The 24,100-nt window shown below is 45.8% G+C and overlaps 1 protein-coding gene across 1 annotated transcript in view; it reads left to right on the forward strand.

The window, feature by feature from the left end:
• The first annotated feature begins 1,189 nt into the window (after window positions 1-1,189).
• ZMYM4 (zinc finger MYM-type containing 4) overlaps window positions 1,190-24,100 on the forward strand; it is a 160,955-nt gene continuing 138,044 nt past the window's right edge. Inside the window, 1 exon segment of the mRNA XM_073563082.1 lies at window positions 1,190-1,322. The gene's annotated coding sequence lies outside the window, so the exon portion shown is untranslated.

The following is a 24,100-nucleotide window of genomic DNA, read 5'->3' on the forward strand; positions in this document are numbered from 1 at the left end:
CTCACATGGCTTCTATTCTGCTTCGCCAGATTTCAGTGCGGTCCATGCGTGTGCCTAAAGTTGCTTTTACATTGTAAGTCTATGGAGCATCAGAACAGGGCTCCATAGACTTACATTGTAGAAGCAAATTCCAGCTTTCTATATAAACCACAGTGTGATCCAGCCAGTTAGAATAGAAATCATGTGAATCAGGAGAACGAAGGCACTGGAAAATGTAGAAGATGGCGATCAGTGAGTATTTTCCAGCACTTACTCTACACTACATTTACAAGAGAGTAGTGTTTCTCTAAGCACTAAGGCAGCAGGCCCGCCAACCACTCGGAAACAGGTGACCAGATCTAAGATCTCATCCCTTCTGGTGTCAGCTCTATAACATACACTCTGGCCTGTCGGAAAGGCATTAAAGGGACCTGTTATTTCCTGAGGCTGCAGATGCGTCCTGGTCATGTGACTACTTCCTGTACAGATGGCGCACCTCCTCATAGGACTGCACTCGAGTCACATGACCAGGGCAGATTCTTTGACAGTGAAGCTTCCTATTGGTGTGACGCCCGCAGAGACCCAGGAAACTGTAAGGACTTTCTATAAAAACCATATCAGAGAACTGCACGACTTTCCAACAAACAGCGCATTACATTTATTTGCTGAAGACGGGATTTTATGTTTTTCCTTCATTACAAGTTCTGTCCATGGTGACAGAAAAATGGTGGCCTATTCCTAACATCATTAAGGTCCGCCACCTGCTTCCAGTCACTGACCAGCAGATATTTCTACTTTTCCTTGTCTTCATGTGTTTGCACTTTGCTTCCCTGTATATAGTTCATCACCCTTGGCCTTTTTATCTGCAGCATTAGTATATTTAGTGCCTGCAGCCATTCCTGAGCAGAAGCTCCTAGTTTCAGGATGGAAGCTTCTGGGTGCATTTCCCTCTTCTGCACTGCTAATAGCAATGGCCTATGAGAGTAGTGAGGCCATGTACTTTAGGGAGCAGACAAAATGGAAGCAGTGAGAATGTGCTGCTGTCTCTTTAAGAGTATGTTGCTGCGAAAACGATTGCTTTCTAGTGCGCATGTGCAGAACCCACCTCCCCACGCATGCTTACCGCCCTAGTGCCCGCCCTTCACGTGTGCGCCTGCGTCCTTTCCCGGGTCTACGGACTGAACCATCCCATCAATTGTACTGGGGAGATTCAGACCGAGTTTATAAAGGCATTACATGTCCGCTTGCTTCCGTCTGGCATTTCCTGCATGATTTCCGGGCACATAATGTCGTCTGTGGACCCCGGTGATGACGTCGTGTGGTCATCTTGTCTAAACCGACAGGTGTGTGAGAAGAAGCAAGGAAATGTTCTGTTCCCCTCTCACTGCCGTGGAACTGTCTTGACCCGCCCACCTCTCACCCCCCCTGCGGAGTGTTGCAGTTGGACGGGTCCGGGGCCGACATGGCGGAGCGGCGGGACACAGAACCCGGGTTGGCCGGGGGGTAAGGACCGGTTTATAGGGAGTGGCTTACCGGGAGGAAATTGGGGCTGTGAAAAGGCTGGGCTCACGTGTGTGTGGCCCGCGCTGCCCCGACACTCGTGTACACGGTGCTGTGTGAGTGCGGTGCATGGTGGGCTGTGTGTATGGAGAGTGCCGCGACCAGCCAGCCCACATGGCCGTGCTGCCCCCCAGCATTGTGGCCTGAGGCTGCCTCCATGTGCGGCCATTGTGTGCTGCTGCCTGGCTCAGGAACTTTGTGTCCTGCTCACTGGGCTGCCATGGAGGCTATTGTGGCCCCTAATGGAAAGCCTCCATCATTCCTGCCTCATGTCATCTGGGCAAACTAAAGGCAGAGATACCGGGCCCCTGTGTGGCTCCATGTGGCAGATCTGTGGCTTGGTGGTGTGGAGGTTGCACCCCCAATCTGGGGCAAACATGGCCCCGTGCCATGGACCTCATCGCACAGGTCAGCCCTCTGGGGTAAAACCAGGTGTGATCTTCATGTAGAATTGTTCCTGATTCCACCACATCTAGACTTGGTCAGTTACATGTCCACCGCATCCGGGAGATCTCTCTCCTTTGTCCCCAGGAAACATGTGCAGTCAGATTAGCATTAATGGGTATGGGGCCGGCTGGAAACCGATGTCAGTAACCCGTTCCATTTGGCATAGGTATATTTGACCAATGTCTACGTCTATTTCTTCCACTCTCACCAGAACAGGAGGTCCTGAGCGGCCGTGCATGGGGAGGAGTTAGAATGGAGCATGCACTCAACCATCAGAACACCGCCCAGCCGGTTCTGTCTGCCCCATACACAATAAATGGACTGGCACCACCTACACTTGACCCTCGCCCTACACCTCTCTTCTACTGATAGTGGGTATCAACGCAGTGGAGCGCCCGGTGATTAGATATTCACCACATATGCTGCAGATAGGTAATATGTTTTCATTGTGGGACAACACCTTCTTATAGCTCAGCAACTCAAACACAAAATACAAAGGAACCTGTCCGCAGGATTGTGCTCAAGAACCTACAGACAGTGCCTGGTTGGCGCAATGATACCTTGCTTTGATGAAATCAGTCTTCTGGTTGTTGTTTAATATTTTTTTTCCGTTAATGACATGCTTGTGCTCTGGGACGGGCCTGTGGGGGGGGGGGGGTCTTCATGTGGTGCTCTGCTTAGCTATTCAGGCTGATGGCTTATGCCAGGTCACTGATCCCTCACTGACCTGCCCTCTAGTTTACATACAGAATATATTATGTATTGGGAAAAAAAAAAATCACCTTCAGCAGGCAGGTGGTGGCGGCGCCTGCATTGCAGCATGAGTGAATCTATAATATGCATTAAATTTTTTAATACATGTATTCTGAAAAAAATAATCTCAAAATGGCGCCGGCACAGTAGTATCTATCGGCAATCTGCCGGCGCCATCTTGGAGACAACTCCCCTCCTCTGGCAAGATGGTGTCGGCGGCACCATTTTAAGAAAGATTTTTTTTTTTCCAGAATAAATGTTTGACTAAATAAAACCATTTAATGCATATTATAGATGCTATCATGCTTCAGTGTTGGTGCTGACCTGCTAAATGTGATTTTTAAAAAAAAATTATTTATTTATTTTTTTTTTTTTTATATATTCAGTATGTAAAATAGGGGGTCAAGTCACTGAGGAATCTGTAGAGTAAGAATATAACGTGACACAACCTTTTAGTATTTGCTGGTGCTCAAGTAGGATCCCAGACCTTTACAATAAGTTGAACAGAGACTTGGCACACAAGCGGATGGAAGATTGAATGTTTTAATGTGGTCCAAAGTAATGTGAATTCTCAGATTCAGTACAGTGACATAAAAACGTTTCGGTCATGCAACTGTGACCTTCATCAGTGTAATACCAATAGATACCATGTCCCAAGAGCTTTGCATTACAATACCAACTGAACAAAACAGCCCATTTTAGGCGCCAACCATTATATACCTCCCATTATAGGAACCCCAGAACGCTGACGGACCTATTTATGTATTCCACACATAGGACATAAGCAGTCGGTACACTGATGAAGGTCACAGTTATATGACCGTAACGTTTTTATGTCACTGTACTGAATCTGAGCATTCACATTACTTTGGACCACATTGAATGTTTTAATGTTCCATCCGCCTGTGTGCCAAGTCTCTGTTCAGCTTAGGCTGGGTTCACTTTGCGTTTGTGGCCAGCGTTTAACACATCTGTTACATAGCGGCATTAACGCTATGTAATGGATGCGTTAACGCACCCATAGACTGCAATAGACGCTATGCGTTGAACGGGCTGCATTAACGCAATGTGAACCTAGCCTTACTGAGGGATCAGTGACCTGTCATAAGCCATAAGGATGAATACCTGAGCAGAGCACCACATAAAAACCTCCCCACAGGCCGCCCCAAAACACAGGAATCTCATTAACTGAAAGCTGAAAATAGATTACCCAACAACCTCAAGATGGATTTCATCAACCAAGGCATCATTTTAATCAGTATAACGACGCCGACCTGACTGATGCACAATCCTGCTGACTGATTCCCTTTAATACCTCCTGGACTCCTCTATTGTAGCCCAGTGTCTCCCAGACGTCACATGACCTTTGCACCTGATCAGAAGCTGCAATGTTACTTGAATGCTGGGAGACGGAGACACAGCACCAACATTTGAGGAATGGCCCCTTTCCAGAAGGTTAGCATTTTAGCTTGTTTTGCACTGCACAGCTATTAAGAAGGGGTTACCCTGTAGTTGACAACCCTTTAAAGGGAATCTGTCACCCCTTTTTTCAGCTATAAGCTGCGGCCACTGCCTTTCGGACCTTATCTACAGCATTCTATAATGATGTAGTTAAGCTCCCGATCTAACCTGAAAGATAAGAAAAAAAAGTTTTATACTCGGGGGCGGTCTGGTCAGATGGGCGTTGCAGGTCCAGGGCCTCCCATCTTCATGAGATGTCGTCATCTTCCTTTCTTCATGTCGTGGCTCCTGCACAGGCGTACTCATCTGCCCTGTTGAGGGCAGAGTCAAATACTACAGTGCGCAGACTCTGGGCCTCTGACCTTTCTTGAAACCTGCGCACTGCAGTACTTGGCTCTTCCCTCAACAGGGCAGATCAGTACGCCTGTGCAGGAGCCACGACACGAAGCAAGGAAGAGGACTACATCGCATGAAGCATCGCCTCTATGTAGCAGAGCCGTTCAGGCTACGGCAGCTTCTAGCCTCCCATGGAGGCTTATTGAGGGTATGTGCACACATTGCGGATACCTGCGTTTTACCTGTGTATTTAGTGCAGATTTACTGCAAATTTTCTACAGATTTTGTGCGGATTTCCCCTGCGTTTTAGGAGTAAATGTTAGCACAGCCAAACAGGGAGGTGTGCCATACAGTAGGTTCCCAAACCTTATAACCAAGTATCAAATACCGGGCACACTCAGGGATTTTTGGTGCAAACAAAATCACAATTTTAATATATACAGTAGCCACTAGTTACAAACGTTTTGGTTGTGATCGACCTTCATCAATGTACTAGGGTTAATTTCTAGATGCTAGTGTGAGTAAATCACAAATAGTAGCCAAAGATCAGGTAAAGAGTGTAGCCCGGAGCATAGGTGGTCAGTGACTTGCAATCGGGTATGCCAAAATAGGTATATGCCGGGTTTCCTATGCCGCAGTATCCACCGAAAGACAGGGAGGTTTTGACACCTGCGGATTCCTATAATGGAGCAAGTGTCAAAACGCTGCGGATCTGCACAAAAGAAGTGACATGCTGCAGATTCAAATCCACGGAAAAGTCCACAGCATGTGCACAGCGGTTTTTGTTTTACATTGGCTAAAATGGCACTGTACATCACTCGCAGATCTGCTGCGTATCCGGAGGGGCAAATCCGCTGCGGATACGCAGCAGAATCCGCAACGTGTGCACATAGCCTGAAGCATGCCAAAAGTTAAAGAAAAATAGTTTTAAAGATAAAAAAATATAAAAGTTCAAATCACCCCCCCTTTTGCCCCATTCAAATTAAAACGATGAAAAAAAAAATCAAACATACACATATTTGGTATCTCCACGTTCAGAATCGCCCGATCTATCAGTAAAAAAAAAGGATTAACCTGATTGCTAAAAGGCGTAGCGGGAAAAAAAAATCAAAACACCAGAATTACATTTTTTTTCGTCGCCACAACATTGCATTAAAATGCAATAACGGGCAATAAAAAGATTGTATCTGCACCAAAATTGTATCATTAAAAATGTCAGCTCGGCTCGCAAAAAATAAGCCCTCACCCGACCCAAGATCATGAAAAATGGAGACGCTACGGGTCTCGGAAAATGTAAAAAAAAAATTTTCTATCAAAGTTTGGAATTTTTTTTCTCACCACTTAGATAAAAAGAACTTAGACATGTTTTGTGTCTATGAACTCGTAATGATCTGGAGAATCGTAATGGCAGGTCAATTTTAGCATTTAGTGAACTTAGCAAAAAAGTCATGCAAAAAATAAGTGTGGGATTGCATTTTTTTTTCCCTTTTTCTTGTACAAGACATGGTAAAACCAATGGTGTCGTTCCAAAGTACAACTTGTCCCGCAAAAAATATGCGATCACATGGCCATATTGATGGAAAAATAAAAAAGTTATGGCTATGGGAAGAAGGGGAGTGAAAAATGAAAATGCAAAACCGAAATAAGCTCCGGTCATGAAGGGGTTAAAACACCGGATCCAGCTTTCAAAATAAGTGATAGACCCAGCTCTCTCCCTTCCTTTACTATGACTGCCAACTATAATCATGTGCAAAAATGTATAATAAGAAAAACTATATTCATTAATTTTTGATTTTAACCCCTAACAGTTCTAAGTATGGCGCTTAATTAGTTTTTTCAACTTTACAAAAACCATAAAAATTTTATTTTTTCTACAACATAACTATTTTGTGCAAGAAGTTGTTTAAGAACACCATTTAATGTACCAGATAATGCATTGAAAAATGTAAATAATAATTTGTAGATACAGGCAAGAAATTCCATAATGTTTTTTTTTGTTTTGTTTTATTTTCATGACATTCATTGTGCTGTAAAAATGACCCAGAGACTGTATTGCGTGTGTTAGGCCATGTTCAGTATTTGGTCAGTATTTTACCTCAGTATTTGTTCCACTCCTGGTTTTGGATTACAATCAGAGGAAAAGTATAATAGAAACCCGTCACCACTTCTGTATCTATCACCCACTCCTGGTTTTGGCTTACACATACTGAGGTAAAAAACTCACCATATACTTAACAATAAACGTGACCATAGATTATGGGGATGTCAAATTTTCCAAATTAAAAATGTTATTGTTTTTAATACAGAGAGATATAGAACAGTAATATCATGTACATTCGTATGTCCAGAGTTGCATCACGAATAAAAACATGAAATATAAGGCTCTAATAGTAGGGTGAACATAAGGGTGTCTGCACACGTTGCGGATTCTGCTGCGGAATTGTCTAAATCCGCAGGTCAAAAGACCTGCAGATTAGCCTGCGGTTTTCCACCTGTCATGGAGCAGGTGCTAAACCGCAGCGGAATCCGCACAAAGACTTGACATGCTGCAGTTCTGAAACCGCGGAAAGATCCGCAACGTGTGCACTGTGGTTTTCATATTACATAGACTTATATGGTACTGTACAACGCAGCAGAAACTGCTGCAGGGCCAAATCCGCTGCAGGGCCAAATCCGCTGCGGATCCGCAGCAGAATCCGCAACGTGTGCACACACCCTAGGGCAACGGTGGTCCTTTTATATGTATAGTAATCTTGATGTCTATGGTATAAAATACATCACATGCAAGGTATTTAACACATTCAAGCCACAGTCTGTTTTTACCTTTGTGACCAGGCCAAACTTTTCAGTTCTGACCAGTGTCACTTTGTGATAACTCTGGAATGCCTCTATATATCTCAGTGAGTCTGACAATGTTTTTTGTGACACATTGTATTTCATGATACCGGCAAATTTAGGTCAATATGATTTATGTTTCTTCAATGAAAATATAAAAAATTGAAATTTTAAAAATTCACAATCTTTTGAACTTTGAATTTTTATGCCCTCAAAGCAGTCATACCTAAAAGTAGGTAAGCACTAAATGCTATTTATTATGTCAGCACAATTTTTGAAACATATTTTTTGTTATGAATTTAGAAGGGTTAAAAATTAGCAGTTTTTCATTATTCCAACTAAATTTACAAATCTTATTTTTTTTGGAGCCACTTCACTTTCAAAGAATTTTAGGATCCTACATGTGAGAGAAACCCAAAACAAGACCTCACTGTAAAAAGGGTATTCAAAACCACATTCAGGAAGGTCCTTCAGGAATTCCTGTGAATCACCTAAAGATTGCTTGTAGTTCACTAAAATGTTGCTTTATCTCAAAATTCTTCATTTTAACAAGTGTTACTAGAAAATTGACTACCCAATTTGTTGTACAGTTTCTCTTGAGTACGCCAGTACCCCCATATGTTTTCAAAAACTACAGTTTGGGCACACTGTAGGGCTGGGAGGGGAAGAAGCATTATTTGATTTTTCGAGTGCAGATTTGGCAGGAATAGATTGCAGTCGCTATGTCACATTTGATGAGTCACTTATGGTGTTAAAACAAGGGCTGTGGAGTCTGAGTCGGTGTTATGGAGACTGAGGAGTCTGAGTTGGAGGTTTGGCTGACCAACTCCACAGCCTTGGCCTGGTTAAAATAGTCGAAACCCCAAACTTGACCCCTTTTTGAAAGTTACGCCTTTTGAGGAATTTTTCTAGGGGTGTAGTGAGAATGTTAAACCCACAGATGATTCACAGAATTGTGTAACATTGGGCTGTGGAAATTAAAATATATATTTTTTGCCACTAAAATGTTGTTTTAGCCCCAAGTTTTTAATTTTCAAAAGGGTTATTAGGAGAAAATGGACCACATACCGTATATACTTGTGTATAAGCCGACCCCCCCCCTAATTTTGCCACAAAAACCTGGGAAAACTTATTGACTCGGGTATAAGTCTAGGGTGGGAAATGCAGCAGCTACTGGTAAATTTCAAAAATAAAAATAGATAGCAATAAAAATAAAATTAATTGAGACATCAGTAGGTTAAATGTTTTTGAATATCCATATTGACTCGGGAGCCCCATAATTGCTCCATACAGTTTATGATGGCCCCATAAGATGCTCCATACAAAATACACCCCATATAATGGTACTTAATGGTTAATTATGGCCCATAAGATGCTGCATAATGGTTAATAATGGCCCCATAAGATGCTCCATAGAATAATATGCCCCATATGCTGCTCCATAACATTTATGGCCCCATATGATGCTTCATAGAATAATATGCCCCATATGATGCTCCATACATTATGCCCCCATAAGACGCTCCATACATATGCTGCTGCAAATTAAAAAAAAATGGCATACTCACCTCTCGTCACTGGGGGCCAGGTGCTGGTGTCCTGAGTAGGCAGGGACAAAGGCACGCTATGGGGGACAGGTGTCAGTGTCACCACTGGCTTCGGACCCCCGCACTGGCGATATTCACCTGTCTCCGGTCCATCGCTGCGCCTGCTCTGTCTTCCGGGTCCCTCTGTCAGTGACGTTCAGGCAGCAGAGGGCGCGGCGCGCACTAACTACGTCACCACGCCCTCTGACCTGTACATCACAGCCAGAGGATGCGGAGGACAGTGGCTTGCAGCGATGGACCGGGGACGGGTGAATATCGCATATACTCAGCCCCTCCTGGCGCGGTCTCTGCAGCCCCCCTGCTTCTCCCATGTTCTCCGGCAGCTATTCCTTTCTTCAGCGGTACCCCCTCCTAGCGCGGTCTCTGCAGCCTCGCTTCTCCCGGTCTCAGGCTCCTTCCTTCAGCGGTCATGTGGTACTGCTCATTAAAGTCATGAATATGAGCGGTACCGCGTGACCGCTGAAGGAGGGTGCCTGAGACCATGGGAGAAGCGGGGGGACTGCATAGACCGCACTAGAGGGAGTCGGTATGATCTGACACTAACCCTCCTCCACCGACCCCCTGGCGTATATGACTTGCATATAAGGCCTCTTTCACACTTCAGTTTTTTGTGTCAGTTAAAATCCGCCAAAAAGGCGGAAAAGCGGATCCGTTATTAACTGATGTGAACGGATGCCACAGGATCCGTTTTGTGACGCATCCGCAGAATGAAGAATTTTAAAGGAACCGCTGGCCGAGAGAGAGAGAATTTTTTTCGTCCACCAGAAAGGATTTCAGGGTTAATTTTCTCCCTGACTTCCTTTCTCCGGGCATGCGCAATTGAAAATGTGGATCCAACAGCAAAAAAAACGTTGCAAGGTCCGTCCAAGCATGCTGGCAGCCGAAAAAAATTTGGCGGATCCTCAAAAAAACGGATCCAACGGATGGCCATCCGTCAAGATCCGCCAGTAATGCAACTCAATGGGGAAAAAAACGGATCCGCAAAAAAAAATGGCGGATCCGTTTTTTTCAAAACCTGTCGGATTTTGACTGATGGTCAAAAACGGAAGTGTGAAAGAGGCCTAAGCCGAGAGGGGGACTTTCGCCCCAAAAAATGGGCTGAAATTCTCGGCTTATAAGTGAGTATATACGGTAATTTGTTACGCAATTTCTCCTGAGTTCACCAATATCCTATATGTGATTGGAAACTTTCTGGCACAGTTCAAAGCTCAGAAGGGAAGGAGCGCCATATTGGAGTGCAGATATTGCTGGAATGATTTCCTGGTGCATGTCACATTGGCAAGAGCCCCTGAGGGGCCGAAACAGCAGAAACCTCAAAAAGTGACCTCCTTTTACAAACTACACCCTTCAATTAATTCATCTATTTTGGAGGCACAGTGCAAAGCTCAGAAGAGAAGAAGCACCATATTGAAAAGCTGACTGTGCTGGAATGGTTTGAGGGACCAGTGTCACAATGTCAGGGCCCCTGAGGTGCCAGGACAGCAGAATCCCCCATAAGTGACCATTTTACAAACTGCAACACTCAGTGAATACATCTAGGGGTGCAGTGAATTGACACCACAGGTGTGGAACAGAATTTTATACCATTGGTTGGTGAAGAAATACATTTTTATTACTAAAATACTATTTTAGTCTCAGATTTCATTTTCACAAGGGGAAATGGCTATTAAAAAAAGGCCCCACAGTTTGTTGCACAATTTCTCCTGAACGTGGCTATGTGGCTGTACAGTAGTGTTTGACCACACAGCAGGGTTCAGGAAGGAAGGAGCGCTATATGGCCATGTGCACATGTAGAGTATTTGGTGAGTTTTTTTAACCTCAGTTATTGTAAGCCAAAACCAGGAGTGGAACCGTCAGACGAAAAGTATAATAGAAATATGTGCACCATTTCTGCATTTTCAGCCACTTCTGGTTTTGGTTGATCCTTTTTGGAATTTACACCTTTTTTGGGAATTCATCTCCAGGTGTAGTAATTATTTTGACTCCATTATGGGTGCTTTCCAGAAACAGACATGAAGTGGAAGTTGCTGAGTGAAAATTGCAAACATGCCATTTTAGTGTCCAATATATTGTAGTGCCCAATGCATTGTGCACAGCTTGTGCTTCTGGAGCCTTGTAACAGTAAAATAATTAGGTTCTTCTCACTGCATTAATGGCAAACATGTGGATGCTGCGATTTATGCACACTGTAGGGCTCGGAAGTGATGGGGCATTAGTGTTTGGGAGCTCAGATTTTGCTAAAGCTCTGAAATACGTTGTTCAGATGAAACCCCCAAATGGATCCATTCATTAAAGGGAATCTGTCACCTATTTTTAGCCCTATGAGCTGCTGGCACCGCCATCAGGGGCTTATCTACAGCATTCTGTAATGTTGTAGATAAGCCAACGATGAAACCTGAAAGATAAGAAAAACGAGTCCGATGGGTGTCGTGGTCCGGTCCGGAGCCTCCCATCTTCTAGCGGCAGAAGTAAGAAGGAGGACATCATCGTTAGAATATGGGAGGCACGGGACCGCTACACGCACCGCCCCCCGGTGAGTATAATCTAACTTATTTTTCTTCTCTTTCAGGTTACATGTGGGGCTTATCTACAGCATTACAGAATGCTGTAGATAAGCCCCCGATGGCGATGGCAGCAGCTCATAGGACTAAAAATAGGTGACAGACTCCCATGAAAGAGGCTGCAGATACTTTGCACTCTGTCTGGCCTCTGGTCAGCAGTGTCTGGCTTTTCAGAGGTGCACAAAACTGTGGCTGATTGCACTTTTGTGCACGCCTAAAACGACGGACACTACCAAATCATAGGCCAGATGGAATCCAAAATTACTCCTTTGGCCAACATTATAGGGAATGTTACGTTTGGGATTTTGGGTGAATTATGTACTTCAGAGATTTACTTTGAAACCCCGATGTAAGTGCTGAGCGTACAGCATAGGGTAAATGTGAACGGAGTCTTACTGCTAGATCGGTGGGTGGCAGAATGAACAAATCAACAGCAGTTCAAGTATTAGTTTAATTTATTTTTTTTTAATGCTGTTCACCTTGCGATATAAGTGATAAGATGGCTTTATTCTTTGGGATAGCAAGCTTACAGCGACATCAGATTTAGGCCGGAGACACTAGCGAATCACATCCATTGCGAGAGTATCGGATGCAATATGCTAATGACACCTTGCTCCTGGTCTGCTGCGATGGTGAGCCGAGTTTCAGTGCCCTGTGCGCCAATCCTCACGTGAGAGGATTGGAGCACAGCTGAGGAGACGGAGAAATTAATTTCTCCATCTCCTCCATTGTCAGAGTCTGATGGAATGGCACTGCACTCGGGTGATGTCGGAATGCAGTGCGATGTTTCACATGCATCCAAAAACTTATGTGGGTGCATATTATCTGAATTTTGCATGCAATCACAGCATGCTGCCTTTTTTCCCTGTCTGATTTAACCCCTTTCTGACATGTTGTAATAAGGCGTCCCTGTGCCTATTTGACCAGGGACGGATTATTATGTCCTCACCATTGTCCGCACACACGGGCTGTGTGCTGACGATCGCCGCCGGGTGTCAGCTGATTTTGACAGAGGACACCCAGCACTAAGTGCATTGCTCCCGGCACTTTAACCTCCTAAATGCTGCAATCGAACGTGATTGTAGCATTCCGGAAGCCGGCAGAGGGATGACAGCCCCTCTGCCCTTGGATCTGAGACCCCGTGGCGTGATGCTGGGTCCCGATCGTTGCCATGGTGACCCAATGTTGCCATGGGGACTTCAGTTTCACTAGAGCTAGTAAAGTTGTTTGATGATGTGCAGTGCATGATCATCAACTTTGTCAGTGCAGAGAACTGTTTCTAGGAACATCTGGGCTGCAGGAGGCAAATAGCGCACCGTTCCTCCCAAGTCTCTAAGTAGTACTGTACAGCCACATATGGGGTATTGTCATGTTCATTTTGGTGCCATTTTTACCCACTTCTTGTGTGAAAATGTAAAATCTGGGGCTAAAACTAAATTTGGTGGGAAAAATGTTTTTTTTCTTCAATGTCCAATGGTATAAATTTCTATGACACACCTGTGGTGTCAGTATGAGCACTGCACCCTAAATGAATTCATTGAGAAGTGTAGTTTGTAAAATGGGGTCACTTATGGGGGGTTTTGCTGTTCCGGCACTTCATGGGCTCTCCCTGTGGGTCATGACACCTGCAAACCATAACAGTAAAATCTGGCGCTCCTTGCCTTCTGAGCTTTGCACTGTGCCTGAAAAATAGTTCCCAATTAATGGTAAGGTATTGGCGCACTCAGGAAAAATGGACCTGTTTGTTGTAAAAAAAAATTCCTATTAGCCCTTAGCAGAATTAAAAACTTGAGGAATAAATGTAGATATATACACCGGCGCTCCACCTGATACAAACTAGAGCTGCATGTGCTAAGACAGCCTCTGTGCTAATGGCTGAAAAAAAAGAGGTTTGCAAAAACAAAAAGCAACACTTCAGGGCCTTGCACCTTCGAAACGCGTTTGCGATTGGCCCCTCAGCCTCCGTCCCTCTGCTTCTAGCTCTCTGCTCTAGGTGACGTCACCCAGACCACGCCCCCCGACACTTCGGCACTGACAGCGGCGTCTCCCGGTCGTCGCACGCTGTGTGCTTCTTATCCTTGGTGAGGATTCAGGTGGGCTCCATTGCCAAGGGAGGGACGCTCCCCGATCCCCACTCATCCTCCACCTGGGGTGCACAGTATCTTTTTTACGTGCCGCTGTGTTTTCATGTCAGTACCTGTATACTTGCTGGCTCTCATCTCCCTGCTCCAGCGTATAGGATCCTTCTGGTGCAGCTAACCCTGTGGATTATTTTGCGGGTTGGTAACCCAGAAACTTTCTTCATAGTACCCTTCTATCCGTGCTGGATCATATAGTCACCTCAAGGTAGGCAGACTGTTTTCTTCATTTATCTGTATGTTATGCCTCCATGATCTCTAGGTATTGCTTCTCTGATTTTGACTCGCACAGTAGCAACTTTAGCGCGGTGCTTTCTTGTTTTCTTTTTGCAAAATTAAAAACTTGGGGCTAAAACATTTTAGTGGTAAAAATGTAATTTATTCCTTCACTCAATAGTATAAAATTCTGTGAGGCAATGTGGTGTTAATATGATCACTGTACCCCTAGATGAATTAATTGGAGAGTGTAGTTTGTAAAATGAGTTCACATATGGGGGTGTTTCTGTTGTTCTGGCTCCTCAGGGGCTCTACCAATGTGACATGACACCCTCAAACCATTACAGCAAAATCTGAACTACAATATGGCGCCTCTTCCCTTCTGAGCTTTGCACTGTGCCTCAAAAGTAGTATTCCCCCCACATATTGGGGTATCAACGTACTCAGGAGAAATTGCACAACAAATTGTATGGTGCAATTGTTCCTGAAAATGCAAAATTTGGGGCCAAAATAAAATTTTGGTGGGAAAATGTAATTATTTTTGCGACTCAAAGTTATAAACTTCTGTGAAGCATCTGGGGGGGTTCAAGCTGCTCACCACACATCTAAATACATTCCTTGAGGGGGCCTAGTTTCCAAAATGGGGTCACTTGTTAGGGGTTTCAACTGTTCAGGCACATCAGGGGCTCTCCAAATGGGACATGATGTCTGCTACTGATTTCAGGAAATTTTACATTCAAAAAGTCAAATGGCGCCCCTTCCCTTCCGAGCTCTGCCGCACATCAAACAATAGTTTTCTCCCTCATATTGGGTATCGGTGCACTCAGGAGAAATTGCACAATAAACTGTATTATGCAATTTCTCCTGTTACCCTTATGAAAATGTTAAATAAGGGGCTAAAGCATTTGTGGTGAAAATTTTTTTTTTTTTTATATTTTAAATTTTCACGGCTCAACGTTATAAACTTCTGTGAAGCACCTGAGCGTTCAATGTGTTCACCACACGTCTAGATCAGTTCACTGGGGGGGGGGGTCTAGTTTCAAAAATGGTGTCACTTGTGGGATATTCTCACTGTTTAGCCACATCAGAGACTCTCCAAAAGCGACATGGCATCCGCCAATTGTTCCAATTGCATTCAATTGAATTTGCATTCAAAAGGTCACATGGCACGCCTTTACTTCTGAGCTCTGCTGCACGCCCATACAGTGGTTTTCTCCCTCATATGGGGTATCTGCATGCTCAGGAGAGATGGCACAACAAATTTTGGGGTCAATTTTTTTCTTGTTTTTCTTGTTACCCTTGTCAAAATAAAAAAAAAATTGGATCTGAAGTAAATTTTTAGTGAAAAAAAAGTTTAAATGTTCATTTTTTTTCCTCTTCGTCACGACAGCACCCACTGAGAGAGGGGATCCGCCCCTAGGAACAGGAAACTTAGAGAGATAAATGGGGCCGTCCCCCTCGCTCCCTCAGTTTGTTTTCCTGTTCCTAGAAGGAACCCATAGAGAGAAGAGGATCCCTGGTCTGGTAGCCGCCCGCGTGCATGATATGAGCCAGGACTGGAAGCGGCGTCGGGTGGAGAGAAACCACCCTGGCTCGTAATGCAGGTGAGGCCGTGGTGAGCAGTGCCGAGGCTCACTATTATGGGGCAGGTTCCCCCCGCCCCCCCATCCCCTCAGGAGGGAGACGCATTACGGGAGCGCGGTACCAGGGATGGTAACCCCCCCGATATAGCGAGACCGGATAAACTGGGAAATCCTGAGCTCGCAGAATATGAAGGGGCCAGCAGCGCTAAGAGGCAGAGCGGAATACCTGCAATATGTCCGGCGTGGGCAGCGATCGAGCGGCGAGTCGGGGTAGCTGGCGCTCCCAGGTTGAGGCGACCCGGAAGTTCAGCAACAACTTCCCGGGTCAGAGGATGCGAGCAAGAGCGGTATCGCGGGAATTGGAGCCACGCATGCGCAATAGGAGGCAGGTAAAAAAAATGGCCGAGAAAAAAAAAAGGAAAAAGAGAGAGGCGGAACCGGAAAAGCTGCATAAAAGACACCGGTAATACTACAGCTGTGCGCAGCTATGTCGTCCACAAACGACCCGATGGCGCTTCAGTTGAGCCAGCCAGGCGAGTCCCCACAGGACAGTAAGAGCACTACAAAAAGGAGCAGCAGCACTAGGAGAAGTGGCAGCTCCAGAAGAGAGTCCAGCGGGCATTCCAGGCAAAAGGAGCCCACGGAAAAGAAACGGAAAAGCCGATCCACGCCTCGCCTCAGCGAGCCGCGAACCCCGCAGCCGGTAATTTGGTGACGAGATTCACGGGTGAGTGTTTTTAGTCAGGCTTATAGCTGATGACGTTTCTCTGATCCATACTTTTTAGGCCAAGAGCACGGAGAAGGCGAAAAATAGAGAGTGTGCCTTATGCTCTCAGCCCCTCCCAGATGGCCATCCTAAGAGATTATGCCAGTCTTACATTGAAAGGACCTTGCAGGAGGAATCCTCAGGGAAGAAGGAGGATATCCGAGCAATAATTAGAGAGGAGCTACGGGCCTTGGGCAGCTCCAGTAGTCTGGGGGGTCACTCCTCTGTCAGAGGAATAGTTTCACCAAGAGGAGTAGCTTCACCGGCGTCAGGATCGCTGTCAGAAACTGGGGAACTAGACTCTGATAGGTCCCAGGAATACTTTTCCTCAGATGAGGAGGAACAGACTTGTTTCCCTACTGTCATGTCGGACGCTGTTCACACCACAGCATCCGGCAGGCAGAGGTAGTTCCACCTCCAGCCACTATAGCCTCAGTGGCGCCGGCCTGATCTTCAGGCTCTCGGGGGTTAATCCTGCTGGAGACCAGGTTGGCTGGTTAGTCACGCCCACGGTCTTTAAATAGTCATGCTGGCCTATGGGCGTCGCCGATTATAGCTTGTGTTTCATACCAAGTGGTTCCGGTCTGGAGTGGAGGTGTTCAAGAGAGAGAGATTCATATCTGGTGTCGTATGATCCGTCGTTATCCTTTCTCCTTCCCATATTTGTGTTTAGTTGTGCCCTGTTCACATTACTGTTTATTCCTGTGTGTGTGCGGCGCAGTGCAGTTTAAGTTCTCCCTGTCTGTCATTATTTGTGTGGGAGCTTTGGTGGTGACTTCTCACTGGGTGGAGGGTGGAGGGTTAAGTGCAGGGCTGAGCAGGAGATAAGGAAAGGTCGGAGGCTCAGGCATTTGCACCTTCAGCAAAAACCCTGGGTTGAGGGTCAGACAGGGTTTCCCCTAGTAAAGGGACACCACAGGGGCCCCGGGTCTTTCAGCCTTAGTTGAACTAAGCCCCCGTGACATTACCCCGTCTTCTACGAGGGACCCCAGGGCCCTCAAGACTCATAGGACCCGGCTTGTCCGGATGACGACGGTGAAAAGAACTGACCAGCCGATCCGCATGTATGTCTGAGGCTGGAACCCAAGACCTTTCCTCTGGCCGATTATAATGTCACGGGGGCTTAGTTCAACTAAGGCTGAAAGACCCGGGGCCCCTGTGGTGTCCCTTTACTAGGGGAAACCCTGTCTGACCCTCAACCCAGGGTTTTTGCTGAAGGTGCAAATGCCTGAGCCTCCGACCTTTCCTTATCTCCTGCTCAGCCCTGCACTTAACCCTCCACCCTCCACCCAGTGAGAAGTCACCACCAAAGCTCCCACACAAATAATGACAGACAGGGAGAACTTAAACTGCACTGCGCCGCACACACACAGGAATAAACAGTAATGTGAACAGGGCACAACTAAACACAAATATGGGAAGGAGAAAGGATAACGACGGATCATACGACACCAGATATGAATCTCTCTCTCTTGAACACCTCCACTCCAGACCGGAACCACTTGGTATGAAACACAAGCTATAATCGGCGACGCCCATAGGCCAGCATGACTATTTAAAGACCGTGGGCGTGACTAACCAGCCAACCTGGTCTCCAGCAGGATTAACCCCCGAGAGCCTGAAGATCAGGCCGGCGCCACTGAGGCTATAGTGGCTGGAGGTGGAACTACCTCTGCCTGCCGGATGCTGTGGTGTGAACAGCGTCCGACATGACACCTACGGACAGTGTTAATAACTTGGTGAAGTCTGTCCGAAATACCATGGGGCTACCCGAGACTAAGGACCCCAAGTCTCCGCAAGACATGATGTTCGCGGGCATTTCCCGGAAAAAGATCCGGGCCTTCCCAGTAGTCCCAGCTATAAAGGAGCTGGTGAGGAGGGAGTGGGAGAAACAGGGTCAGAGAACCTTCCTCCCCTTAACTTCAAAACGCAAATATCCATTTGACGATGAGGAGTTAACATCTTGGTCGAGAGCCCCCAAAGTAGATGCGGCAGTGGCCTCTACCTCTCGCAGATCCTCCCTGCCGGTGGAGGATTCAGGGACATTGGCTGACTCATTAGATCGTAAGACAGATACCTTTCTTAAACGATCCTGGGAGGCCTGCACGGCAGTTTTTAAGCCAGCAATAGCAGCCACGTGCACAGCAAGGTCAATGTTGGTATGGCTGTATGACCTAGAGGGGAAAATTAAAAGCGGAGTATCTAGAAATAAGCTCCTCTCCTCTATTCCCCTGATTAAAGGAGCAGCCGCTTTCCTGTCCAACTCCTCAGCGGACTCTCTCCGTTTGTCAGCTAGAGCAGCAGGGCAAACCAACTCAGGGCGGCGGGCCTTATGGTTGAAAGGATGGAGAAGGAGATACACAGACAAAGACTAAACTTTGTGCTATACCCTGCCAGGGTAAGTACCTATTTGGCACGGAGCTGGATGAGATCCTAACAAAAGCGGGGGAGAGAAAGAAAGGTTTTCCTAACCCGTATATTCCCTTTACCAGGAGGGCCTTCAGGAAGCCTCCGTTTGGGAAAAAGAGAGATTTCAAACCTCAGGACCGCTGGGGAAATAAGGATGCCAAACAGAGGGGCAGCCTATTTGGGAAACGTCCTTTCAGAGGAGACAGATTCCGCTAACACCAGTACACCGGTAGGTGGCAGGCTTCTGAAATTCAGCCACCAATGGGGAAAAATTACATCCAACCCCTGGGCCATTGATATCATCTCATCGGGCCTAAAACTAGAATTTGTTCGGCATCCACCGAACTCCATCCTATTGACTTCTATGAAGTCCCAAACACAGCAGGAAGCACTGGAGATGGAGATTGCAGCACTGTTAACTAAGTGTGTTCTGATAGAGGTCCCGGGGGACAGAAAGGGAAGGGGCTTTTATTCTCCCCTATTTTTAGTCCCTAAACCAGACGTCTCTTTTAGGACTATAATAAATTTAAAAAAGCTTAATGCATTCTTGAAGCTGAGGCCGTTTAAAATGGAGTCAATAAAACTCTTGTTCCCCAGGTGCTACAGTGGGGAAAAAAAGTATTTAGTCAGTCAGCAATAGTGCAAGTTCCACCACTTAAAAAGATGAGAGGCGTCTGCAATTTACATCATAGGTAGACCTCAACTATGGGAGACAAACTGAGAAAAAAAAATCCAGAAAATCACATTGTCTTTTTTTTTTTCATTTTATTTGCATATTATGGTGGAAAATAAGTATTTGGTCAGAAACAAGCAATCAAGATTTCTGGCTCTCACAGACCTGTAACTTCTTCTTTAAGAGTCTCCTCTTTCCTCCACTCATTACCTGTAGTAATGGCACCTGTTTAAACTTGTTATCAGTATAAAAAGACACCTGTGCACACCCTCAAACAGTCTGACTCCAAACTCCACTATGGTGAAGACCAAAGAGCTGTCAAATGACACCAGAAACAAAATTGTAGCCATGCACCAGGCTGGGAAGACTGAATCTGCAATAGCCAACCAGCTTGGAGTGAAGAAATCAACTGTGGGAGCAATAATTAGAAAATGGAAGACATACAAGACCACTGATAATCTCCCTCGATCAGGTGCTCCACGCAAAATCCCACCCCGTGGGGTCAGAATGATCACAAGAACGGTGAACAAAAATCCCAGAACCACGCGGGGGGACCTAGTGAATGAACTGCAGAGAGCTGGGACCAATGTAACAAGGCCTACCATAAGTAACACACTACGCCACCATGGACTCAGATCCTGCAGTGCCAGACGTGTCCCACTGCTTAAGCCTGTACATGTCCGGGCCCGTCTGAAGTTTGCTAGAGAGCATTTGGATGATCCAGAGGAGTTTTGGGAGAATGTCCTTTGGTCTGATGAAACCAAACTGGAACTGTTTGGTAGAAACACAACTTGTCGTGTTTGGAGGAAAAAGAATACTGAGTTGCATCCATCAAACACCATACCTACTGTAAAGCATGGTGGTGGAAACATCATGCTTTGGGGCTGTCTTACTGCAAAGGGGCCAGGACGACTGATCCGGGTACATGAAAGAATGAATGGGGCCATGTATCGTGAGATTTTGAGTGCAAACCTCCTTCCATCAGCAAGGGCATTGAAGATGAAACGTGGCTGGGTCTTTCAACATGACAATAATCCAAAGCACACCGCCAGGGCAACGAAGGAGTGGCTTCGTAAGAAGCATTTCAAGGTCCTGGAGTGGCCTAGCCAGTCTCCAGATCTCAACCCTATAGAAAACCTTTGGAGGGAGTTGAAAGTCCGTGTTGCCAAGCGAAAAGCCAAAAACATCACTGCTCTAGAGGAGATCTGCATGGAGGAATGGGCCAACATACCAACAACAGTGTGTGGCAACCTTGTGAAGACTTACAGAAAACGTTTGACCTCTGTCATTGCCAACAAAGGATATATCACAAAGTATTGAGATGAAATTTTGTTTCTGACCAAATACTTATTTTCCACCATAATATGCAAATAAAATGAAAAAAAACCAGACAATGTGATTTTCTGGATTTTTTTTTCTCAGTTTGTCTCCCATAGTTGAGGTCTACCTATGATGTAAATTACAGACGCCTCTCATCTTTTTAAGTGGTGGAACTTGCACTATTGCTGACTGACTAAATACTTTTTTTCCCCACTGTATATGGCAGTCTTGGACCTAAAGGATGCCTATTACCATCTCCCCATATACCAGGGGCACCAGAAGTTCCTGCGGGTAGCAGTGTGGTTCAAGGGTCGGATTCAACATTTCCAGTTTACAGCAATGCCGTTCGGAATATTTATGGCTCCTCGAGTGTTTAACAAATTGATGCTAGAGGTGGTGTCATATGTAAGGCTGAATGACACCCTAGTGGTCCCCTACCTGGATGACCTACTCATAGTAGGAAAATCTGTTTACCAATGTGAAAGAAGAATAGCTGATATTGTCTCATCCCTACAGACATTAGGCTGGCTAATCAACTGGGAGAAGTCCAGGATGAAACCGGTAACCTGTCAGAAGTTCCTAGGCCTTCAAGTAGACTCCGTAAGTCAGAAATTCTTTCTACCAGATGCTAAGGCGCAGGCCATAGTTAGTAAAATACGGAACATTACTGAAAAACCCGTAATATCATTGAGACAGGGTATGTCCTTGCTAGGGTCCCTAATATCATGCATTCCAGCGGTGCAATGGGCCCAATTCCACTCCAGAAAATTGCAGTGGGCTGTTTTACAGGAGACAGACAGACTGCAGGGGCGGTTGGAAGGGAGGATGTCCCTATCGCCCGAAGTTAACTCCCTAGGTTGGTGGTTGGATCCTACCAATTTGTCAAAAGGAGTTCAATGGTGGGTTACTCCCTCTCTATGGTACTCACCACGGATGCTAGCCCCTCAGGGTGGGGGGCCCACCTGGAGGAAGAGATGGTACAGGGCCGGTGGCTGGAGCATGAAGCAGAAAGCTCCTCTAATATGAAGGAACTAGCAGCAACTTACTATGCTATATCTCAATTTCTCCCGCAGTTAAAAGGAACCCATGTGAGGATCCAGTCAGACAATATCACCGCAGTGGCATATATTAACCGGCAAGGAGGTACGCGATCAGGACCATTGATGTTTATAGCGGAAAAGATCTTAGCGATAGCCGAAGTGCATCTTCACTCCTTATCTGCACTCCACATAAGAGGAGTGGACAATTCTTGAGCAGACTACCTCAGCCGCCAAACCTTGTATCAAGGCGAGTGGGTCCTCAGCCGGCACATCTTCGAGATGATAGCGGCGAAATGGGGCAGACCAGAAATAGACCTGTTCGCGACCAGAGCCGACAGGCGTGTAAAAAAGTTCTCTTCTCTCTACAGAGCAGACAACCCAGACATACTAGATGCCCTCCAGGCATCCTGGACAGTCCAGCAAGCCTATGCCTTCCCTCCAATGGTTCTGTTACCAACAGTGGTCAGGAAAATAAGACAAGAAAAGGCGAGGGTCATCTTGATAGCCCCGTTTTGGCCCAAGAGGCCGTGGTTTTCATGGCTGAGAGCCATGTCAATAACAGACCCATGGATTCTGCTGCTACACCAGGACCTTCTCTCGCAGGGACCCTGCTACCATCCACAGGTCAAAGCCCTGTGCCTAGTGGCTTGGAATTTGAAAGGGAACTATTGAAGCAGAGAGGCTTCTCAAAAAACCTGATTAGTACCCTTCTGCAAAGTAGGAAGGAATCTACAACAAGAATATACACTAAGGTGTGGAGGAAATTCCTGGCCTTTCACCCAGCAAAATTATCAGGTGAAGTGCCCATTACGGCCATTCTAGAATTCCTTCAGAAGGGCCGAGAATTGAGGCTCTCAGTAAATACTCTAAAGGTCCATGTATCGGCCCTAGGAGCCTTGTTTAACCACAACGTGGCAGGTAATAGGTGGGTGACCCGGTTTATTTAAGCTTTTCAGCGGTCAGAGCCAGTTCATATTCCTCAACTACCAGCATGGAACCTTAGTCTTGTTTTGGATGCCTTCACTCAGGCCCCGTTTGAACCCATAAGTTCAGCATCAATGAAATGCCTTTCATTAAAAACTGCTATGCTAGTAGCCTTAGTATCAGCTAGAAGAGTAAATGATCTTCACGCCCTGTCAGTAGACCCCCCGTTCCTGTCAGTAACACGGAACAGACTGGTATTGAAAACGGACCCGTCCTACCTTCCCAAACGGGCTACTAAGTTTCATAGGTCTCAGGAGATCTGCCTACCTTCCTACTATGAGAACCCAACAGAACAGGACGAGGTTAAATATCACACTTTAGATGTAAGAAGAGCTGTGCTAGCCTACTTAGATAGGACCAGTCCCTGGAGGCAGAGTAGGTCTCTTTTTGTCTCCTTCCAGGGTAACAAGAAAGGGGCTAGAGTTACGACAGGCACGTTGTCCAGGTGGATCAGAGATGCGATCACAATGGCATATTCGGCAAAAGGAGAAGACCCTCCACAGGGTATTTAGGCGCACTCTACTAGAGCCATGTCATCCTCCTGGGCCGAGAGGGCGAACGTCCCAATTGAGTAAATATGTAAGGCTGCAACCTGGTCTTCTCCGTCTTCCTTCTATAGTCACTATAGATTAGATTTGTCCTCTACTGAGTATTTGACTTTTGGTAGATCTGTCCTTAACACGGTGTGCCCTCCCAGGTGATTATCTTTGAAAATCTCTCAGTGGGTGCTGTCGTGGCGAAGAGGAAAAACCGGATTACTTACCGGTAATACTCTTTTGTAGAGTCCACGACAGCACCCGCTCACTTCCCGCCCTTAAAATTTTCACAAATGGTTCTCCTTGGTGGTGGAGATTAGAATTAGGACTTGAGATGTGGATAACTATAGCAAGCATAGAAGTATAAGGATAGGTGAATTACCTAAACAAATTGACTAAAACATGTATGGCGGTTCCTCCGTTGTTCTCTGTAATACAAACTGAGGGAGCGAGGGGGACCGCCCCATTTATCACTCTGTAGGTTTCCTGTTCCTAGGGGCGGATCCCCTCTCTCAGTGGCTGCTGTCGTGGACTCTACAAAAGAGTATTACCGGTAAGTAATCCGGTTTTTCCCCACATTCCAAAAATTCCGGTGAAGCACCTGAAGGGTTAATAAACTTATTGAAAGTGGTTTTGAGCACCTTGAGGGGTGCAGTTTTTAGAATGGTGTAACTTTTGTGTATCTTCATATAGACCCCTCAAAATGACTTCAAATATTTTACTTTTGTAAATTTTGTTGGAAAAATGAAAAATTGCTGGTCAACTTTTAAACCTTATAACTTCCCAACAAAAATTTTGGTTCCAAAATTGTGCTGATGTAAAGTAGACATGTGGGAAAAGTTACTTATTAAGTATTTTGAATAACAACACAAAAGACTGAGCAAACAAGAGGAAAA

This window comes from Dendrobates tinctorius, unplaced genomic scaffold (assembly GCF_039654945.1).
Source record: "Dendrobates tinctorius isolate UK_male_01 unplaced genomic scaffold, ASM3965494v1 ptg000015l, whole genome shotgun sequence".
In the NCBI taxonomy this organism is placed as follows: Eukaryota; Metazoa; Chordata; class Amphibia; order Anura; family Dendrobatidae; genus Dendrobates; species Dendrobates tinctorius.